At 46.4% G+C, this 6,500-nt stretch overlaps 1 pseudogene; it reads left to right on the top strand.

Moving 5' to 3' along the window:
* The first annotated feature begins 5,463 nt into the window (after positions 1 to 5,463).
* On the top strand, positions 5,464 to 6,499 carry LOC108308614 (annotated as a pseudogene).
* The last annotated feature ends 1 nt before the right edge of the window (position 6,500 follows it).

Here is a 6,500-nt window from a genome sequence, read left to right as displayed (position 1 = left end):
TTGTTTTTTGTTTTTTTTTTAGAGACAGGATCTTGCTGTGTTGCCCAGGATGGAGTGCATTGGTGTGATCATGGCTCACTGCAGCCTCAACCTCCTGGGCTCAAGTGATCCTCCCACCTCAGCCTGCTGAGTAGCTGGGACTATAGGTGTGTACCACCTTGCTCAGCTAATATTTTTTTGTATCTTTTTGTAGCAATGAGGTCTCTCTATGTCACCCAGGCTGGTCCCCAGCTCCTGGGCTCAAGCAATTTGTCCGCCTGGGCCTCCCAAAGTGCTAGGATTACAGGTGTGAATCACCATGCCCCGCTTCAGCGATTCTTTACAGATGCAAATGTTCCCCCATAAAAGATGGGTTTGCAGTTCCATTTCAAAATATGGCAAAAAGAATTTTGGGATAAAATTTTTTATTTCTTCCTTTGTCTGTCATGTGATGTTATGCCAGAGTCAGGTTGGAAAGTAAGCCACATTATATCGGGTTAAATAAAACTCATCTGATGAGACTTTATTTTTTATAGGGCATGACTCCCCAGGTCCCTTAAGATAGGAATTTGGGCAAGAGAGAAAAAATATCAGAGTGATCCTCAGTGGAAACCATGCCTGAAGCAAGTTTGTCAGCGCCATTTTACCAAGAGCATGCGTTCACTTTGTGCCTCTATGTCATATTTCGGTCATTCTTGCAATATTTCACACTTTTTCATTATTATTATATCTGTTACGGTGATCTGTGGTCAGTGATCTTTGTCGTTACTACTGTGATTGTTTGGGGGTGCCACAAACCACACCCATGTAAGATGCTGAGCTTCATCCGTAAATGTTGTGTGTGTTCTGACTGCTCTACTCCTTGAGCTTCCCTATTCCCTGAGACATAACAATAGTGAATTTAGGCCTGTGAATAACCCTACAATGATCTCTAAGTATTCAAATGAAAAGAAGAATCAAGCAGTGGTGCAAACCTGATTGTTGCGTTATTTTTATTCATTATTTATTTATTTGAGATGGAGTCTCCCTCTATTGCCTAGGCTGGAGTGTAGTGGTGTGATCTCAATTCACTGCAACCTCCACTCCTGGGTTCAAGAGATTCTGCTGGCTCAGCCTCCCAAGTTGCTGGGATTACAGGTGTGTGCCATGACACCCAGCTAACTTTTTTGTATTTCTGGTAGAGACGAGATTTCATCCTGTTGGCCGGGCTGGTCTTGAACTCCCGATCTCAAGTGATCCACCCACCTCAGCCTCCCAAAGTGCTGGTATTGCAGGTGTGAGCCACAGTGCCCAGCCAATTGTTGCCTTATTTTAAAAAATAGCCACAGCCACCCTAACCCTTAGTAACAACCACCCTGATCAGTGAGACTTTAAGTTGAAGCCAGTGCTCATTGACCATTCTGAAAATCCTAGAGGCCTTAAGAATTATGCCAAATATACTCTGCTTGTGCTTTCTAAATGGAACAAGGCCTAGAAGACAGCATATCTATTTACAGCATAGTTTACTGAGTAGTTTGAACTCACTGTTGGGACCCACTACTCAGAAAGATTCCTTTCAAAATGTGACTGCTCATTGACAATGTACCTGGTCACCCAAGAACTCTGGCAGAGATGTATGAGGAGATTGATGTTTATGAGAGATGGGAAAGTTCTTCTTCAAAGTCTATATCTTAGACTACATTATAAGAAGTTACAATCTCTTGCTCTATGGCCATTATTCGCTATGAGCATAAACATATACCCATGTATATATAGTCTCTAAATCAGTGTCTTCTTAAATCAGCTAGCTTGACTCACTCTGGCATGTCTGAACAGGACTGGGCAGGCCCCAAACCCTGGTGTATACCATTCCTTATTTGGAACCCTCCTGACCTTCTCCTGACTAGCTTCCTCTTTTTCCCTGTCTTCTTTCCCCTTATCTATTCAGTAAATTTCCAAGTTCTTTAGCCAATCAGGTCAAGCATAGAATGTGAGGTCCTATTCCAGCCAATGGAAACTAGACATAGTAGTAGGGCGATTGCGTCAGGTTTTGAAAATTATAAATGCCCCTGTCTCCTTGTTCATGTGTGCTCTTGTGGCAAGACTGCTGGCGAGTTGCACCCTTTCTGCAGGAAGTAAACTAGCTTTGCTGAGTGATCCATTGTCTCTGTGTGGATATTTTCCGACATTATAAACCCATTTCCAACAATGTTTTCATGTCTGCTAATACAACAACCATTCTGTAACCCATGGATCAAGGAGTGATTTTGACTTTCTTTTTTTTTTTTTTTTGAGACAGAGTCTGACTGAGTCTGTTTCCCGGTCTGGTATGCAGTGGCGTGATCTCAGCTCACTGCAGCCTCTGCCTCCCAGGCTCAAGCCATCCTCCCACCTCAGCTTCCTGAGTAGCTAAGACCACAGACACACACCACCATACCTGGCTAATTTTTGTTATCTTTGTTGTTGTTGTTGTTTGTAGAGATGGTGGTGGAGGTAGGGGTGGGGATATGTCTCACTTTATTGCCCAGGCGGGTCTTGAACTCCTGAGCTTAATTGACCCAGCTACCTAGGCATCCCAGGGTGCTGGATTACAGGCATGAGCCACCACACCCAGCCTTGACTTTCAAGTCTTATTACCTAAGAAATACATTTCATAAGGCTATAGCTGCCATAGATAGTGATTCCTCTGATAGATCTGTATTTTGTTTTTGTTTTGTTTTTTTGAATCAGAGTCTTGCTCTGTTGCCCAGGCTGGAGTGCAGTGGCACAATCTCAGCTCACTGCAACCTCTACCTCCCAGGTTCAAGCGATTCTCTTGCCTCAGCCTTCCAAGTAGCTGGGATTACAGGCATGTGCCACCATGCCCAGCTAATTTTTATATTTTTAGCAGAGACGGGATTTCCCCATATTGGCCAGGCTGATCTTGAACTTCTGACCTCAGGTGATCCGCCCACCTCAGCCTCCCACAGTGCTGGGATTACAGGTGTGAGCCACTGAATCTGGCCAGATCTGGGAAAAAAGGAAATCTGAAAACTTCTGGAAAGGGATTCACCATTCTAGATACCATTAAGAATATTTGTCATTCATGGGAGGAGGTCAAAATATCAACATAAACAGTAGTTTTGGAAGAGGTTGAATTCAACCCTCATGGATGAAAACCCTTTGTGTTAATTTTATGTGTAAATTCATGGATAATTTTGAGGGGTTCAAGATTTAAGTGGAGGAAGTAACTGCAGATGTGGTACAGATAGCAAGAGAACTAGAACTAGAAGTAGAGCCTGAGATGCAGCTGAATTGCTGAACTCTCACAGTAAAACTTGGACAGATGAGGAGTTGCTTCTTATGGATGAGCAAAGAAAGTGGTTTCTTCCTCCTGGGTTCAAGATTCTCCCACCACAGCCTCCGGGGTGGCTGGGACTACAGATGTGCACCACCACACCCAGCTAATTTTTTTGAATTTTCAGTAGAGATGGGATTTCACCATGTTTGCCAGGCTGGTCTTGAACTCCTGACCTCAAGTGATCTGCCCACCTCAGCCTCCCAAAATGCTGGGATTATAGGCATGAGCCACTGTGCCAGGCCAAAAAATGGTTTCTTAAGGTGGAATCTACTCCTGGTGAGGATACTGAGAACAATGGCAATAAAGAATTTAAAATATTACATACACTTAGTTGATAAATCACCAACAAAGTTTGAGAAGATTGACTCCATTTTTCCTTTTTCCTTTTTTTTTTTTTTTTTTTTTGAGACAGAATCTCTTACTCTGTTCCCCTGACTGGAGTGCAATGGCATGAACACAGCTCACTGTAGCCTTGACCTCCCAGGCTCGAGTGATCCTGCTGCCTCAGCCTCCCCCACAGCTGTGACCACAGGCACATACCACTACACTCAGCCAATGTAAAAAAAATTTTTTTGTAGAGACAGGGTCTCACCATGTTGCCTACACTGGTCTCCAACTCCTGGGCTCAAATGATCCTCCTGCCTCAACATCCCAAAGTGCTTGGATTATATATATATACCACATTTTATTTATCTACTCATCGACTGATGGGCGTTTAGTCTGATTCCATATTTTTGCAACTGCAAATTGTGTTGCTATAAGCATGCGTGTGCAAGTATATTTTTCATATAATGACTTCTTTCCCCCTGGGTGGATACCCAGTAGTGGGATCAGAAAGACTTCTCTGATTTCTATTCCCAGGCTGGGCTAAGTGCCCCCTCCATGGTGCCTCCTGGACATCTCTCACTATCACAAGAATGAAGCTCCTCTGACTCAGCCCCTCTGTCTTTGATTAGCCTTCCAGTGCTAACAGGGTAAACTTTGGAACTAAAAACCACATGGGTTTAAGCCCAGCTTCTGCTACTTCCAAGTAGCTCTGGGTCCTTGGGTCAACACGTACTAGGCTCTCCAAAAACTCTAGTTCCTTGTACTCTTTCCTTCTGGTTTCTTGGAAGGTGCCCTGAAGTCTCAGCTTGTGCTGGAACCATGGTGTTGTCCTCATGTCCTGCATGGCTCATGTCCTCATGTGCTACAGCCTTGTAGGGTGTGGCAGGCTCATTTTCGTTGCTTGACCTGTCTTCTTATGGGAAATCATTCCTTCTCTCCCCAGTCCCTGTGGTCTGCGTCTTGGCAGAACACTCAAGACTGGCCAGTCCAAGGTCTGTATTCCTTTGGCCCCAGTGATTGGTCCAGGGATAGGCTTGTGGGTTAGTAAGTCCCTTCATATTTATTATACAAACATTAGAAGAGGGACGGTCTCTCTCTCTTTTCCTTCTCTCCTGCCATCTTTTTTTCTTTCTGTCTCATTATAAGATACACAGCAGGCTGGGCACGGTGGTGGCTCACACCTGTAATCCCAGCACTTTGGGAGTCCAAAGTGAGTGGATCACGAGGCCAGGAGTTTGAGACCAGCCTGGCCAACATGGTGAAACCTCGTCTCTACTAAAAGTACAAAAATTAGCTGGGCATGGTGGCAGGCACCTGTAATCCCAGCTACTCAGGAGGCTGAGGCAGGAGAATCGCTTGAGCCCAGGAAGTGGAGGTTGCAGTGAGCCGAGATTACACCATTGCACTCCAGCCTGGGCAACAGAGCAAGATTCTGTGTCAAAAAAAAAAAAAAGAAAAAAGAAAAAAAGATACACAGCAGTGATGGCTTGGCTTGGCACTACCAGCAGCCATCTTGCTACTTGTTTGAGAATGAAGCCAAACAGGGTCAAATAAACCCTGAAACGTGGAAAGAAAGAGAGTTCTGATGCTCTTCTTGATCCAGACATGTCTTAATCCCTTTGGAATACTTTCTTTAAGCTAGTCTGGGTTAGGTTTCTGGCATTTACAACCACAAGATTTCTGACTAATACATGGGTTCACTTTAATATGTTCACAGGCCTGGGGTGGTGGCTCCCACCTGTAACCCTAGCTACTCTAGAGGCCAACAGGAGTTTGAGACCAGCTTGGGCAACACAGCCATATCTATAAATAAATAAATAAATAAATACATAAATAAAGGCACGGCTACACGCATAAAAGGAAAAAAGCATGCATGGTTCTCAACATGCCACCAATCTTCGCATGGAGGTCCCTGACCATCCGCAGGCTCCGAAAAAGCGTTGGACGAACGCGCCTGCTCCTCTCATCGAAGCTTCCAGCCCGACGAGCTTGTTTTGTCCAAGACTCGGCACCCCTGTAGACCATGGCCCTCGTGTCTGCCGATTCCCGCATTGCAGAGCTTCTCACAGAGCTCCATCAGCTGATCAAGCAAACCCAGGAGGAGCGTTCCTGGAGCGAACACAACTTAGTGAACATCCAGAAGACCCACGAGCAGATGCAGACGGAGAACAAGTTGCGTGGCCTCTATACAACCGCCAAGGCCGATGCAGAGGCTGAGTGCAACGTCCTTCGGAAAGCTGGGGACAAGATGGCAGAAATCAAGTCTCTGTTGGAGGAGAGGCGGATTGTGGCCAAGAATGCTGGTGTCTACAATGATTAGAAAACGCCCCGGAAGACCATGCGCAGAGGGGTGCTGATGACCCTGCTGCAGCAGTCAGCCATGACGCTGCCTCTGTGGATCCGGAAGCCTGGTGACAAGCCCCCCACCCCTCTGTGGGGCCATCCCCACCTCAGGGGACTATGTGGCCAGACCCGGAGACAAGGTGGCTGCCCGGGTGAAGGCCATGGATGGGGACGAGCAGTGGATCCTGGCTGAGGTGGTCAGTTACAGCCACACCACCAACAGGTATGAGGTAGGACATCGATGAAGAAGGCAAAGAGAGACACACCCTGAGCCAGCACCGGGTCATCCCGCTGCCCCAGTGGAAGGCCAACCCTGAGACAGACCTCGAGGCCTTGTTCCAAAAGGAGCAGCTCGTGCTGGTCCTGTGTCCCCAGACCATCTGCTTCTACTGCGCCCTGATCCATGTGCCCCCACAGCGGCCCCAGGATGACTACTCGGTCCTGTCTGAAGACACCTTCTATGCAGATGGCTAACCCCCTCGCCTCAATGTGGCCCAGAGGTACGTGGTGGCTTGTAAGGAGCCCAAGAAAA

This window comes from Cebus imitator, unplaced genomic scaffold, assembly GCF_001604975.1.
Source record: "Cebus imitator isolate Cc_AM_T3 unplaced genomic scaffold, Cebus_imitator-1.0 Scaffold87, whole genome shotgun sequence".
Taxonomy (NCBI): Eukaryota; Metazoa; Chordata; class Mammalia; order Primates; family Cebidae; genus Cebus; species Cebus imitator.
This window is presented reverse-complemented; position numbering and strand designations above follow the sequence as displayed.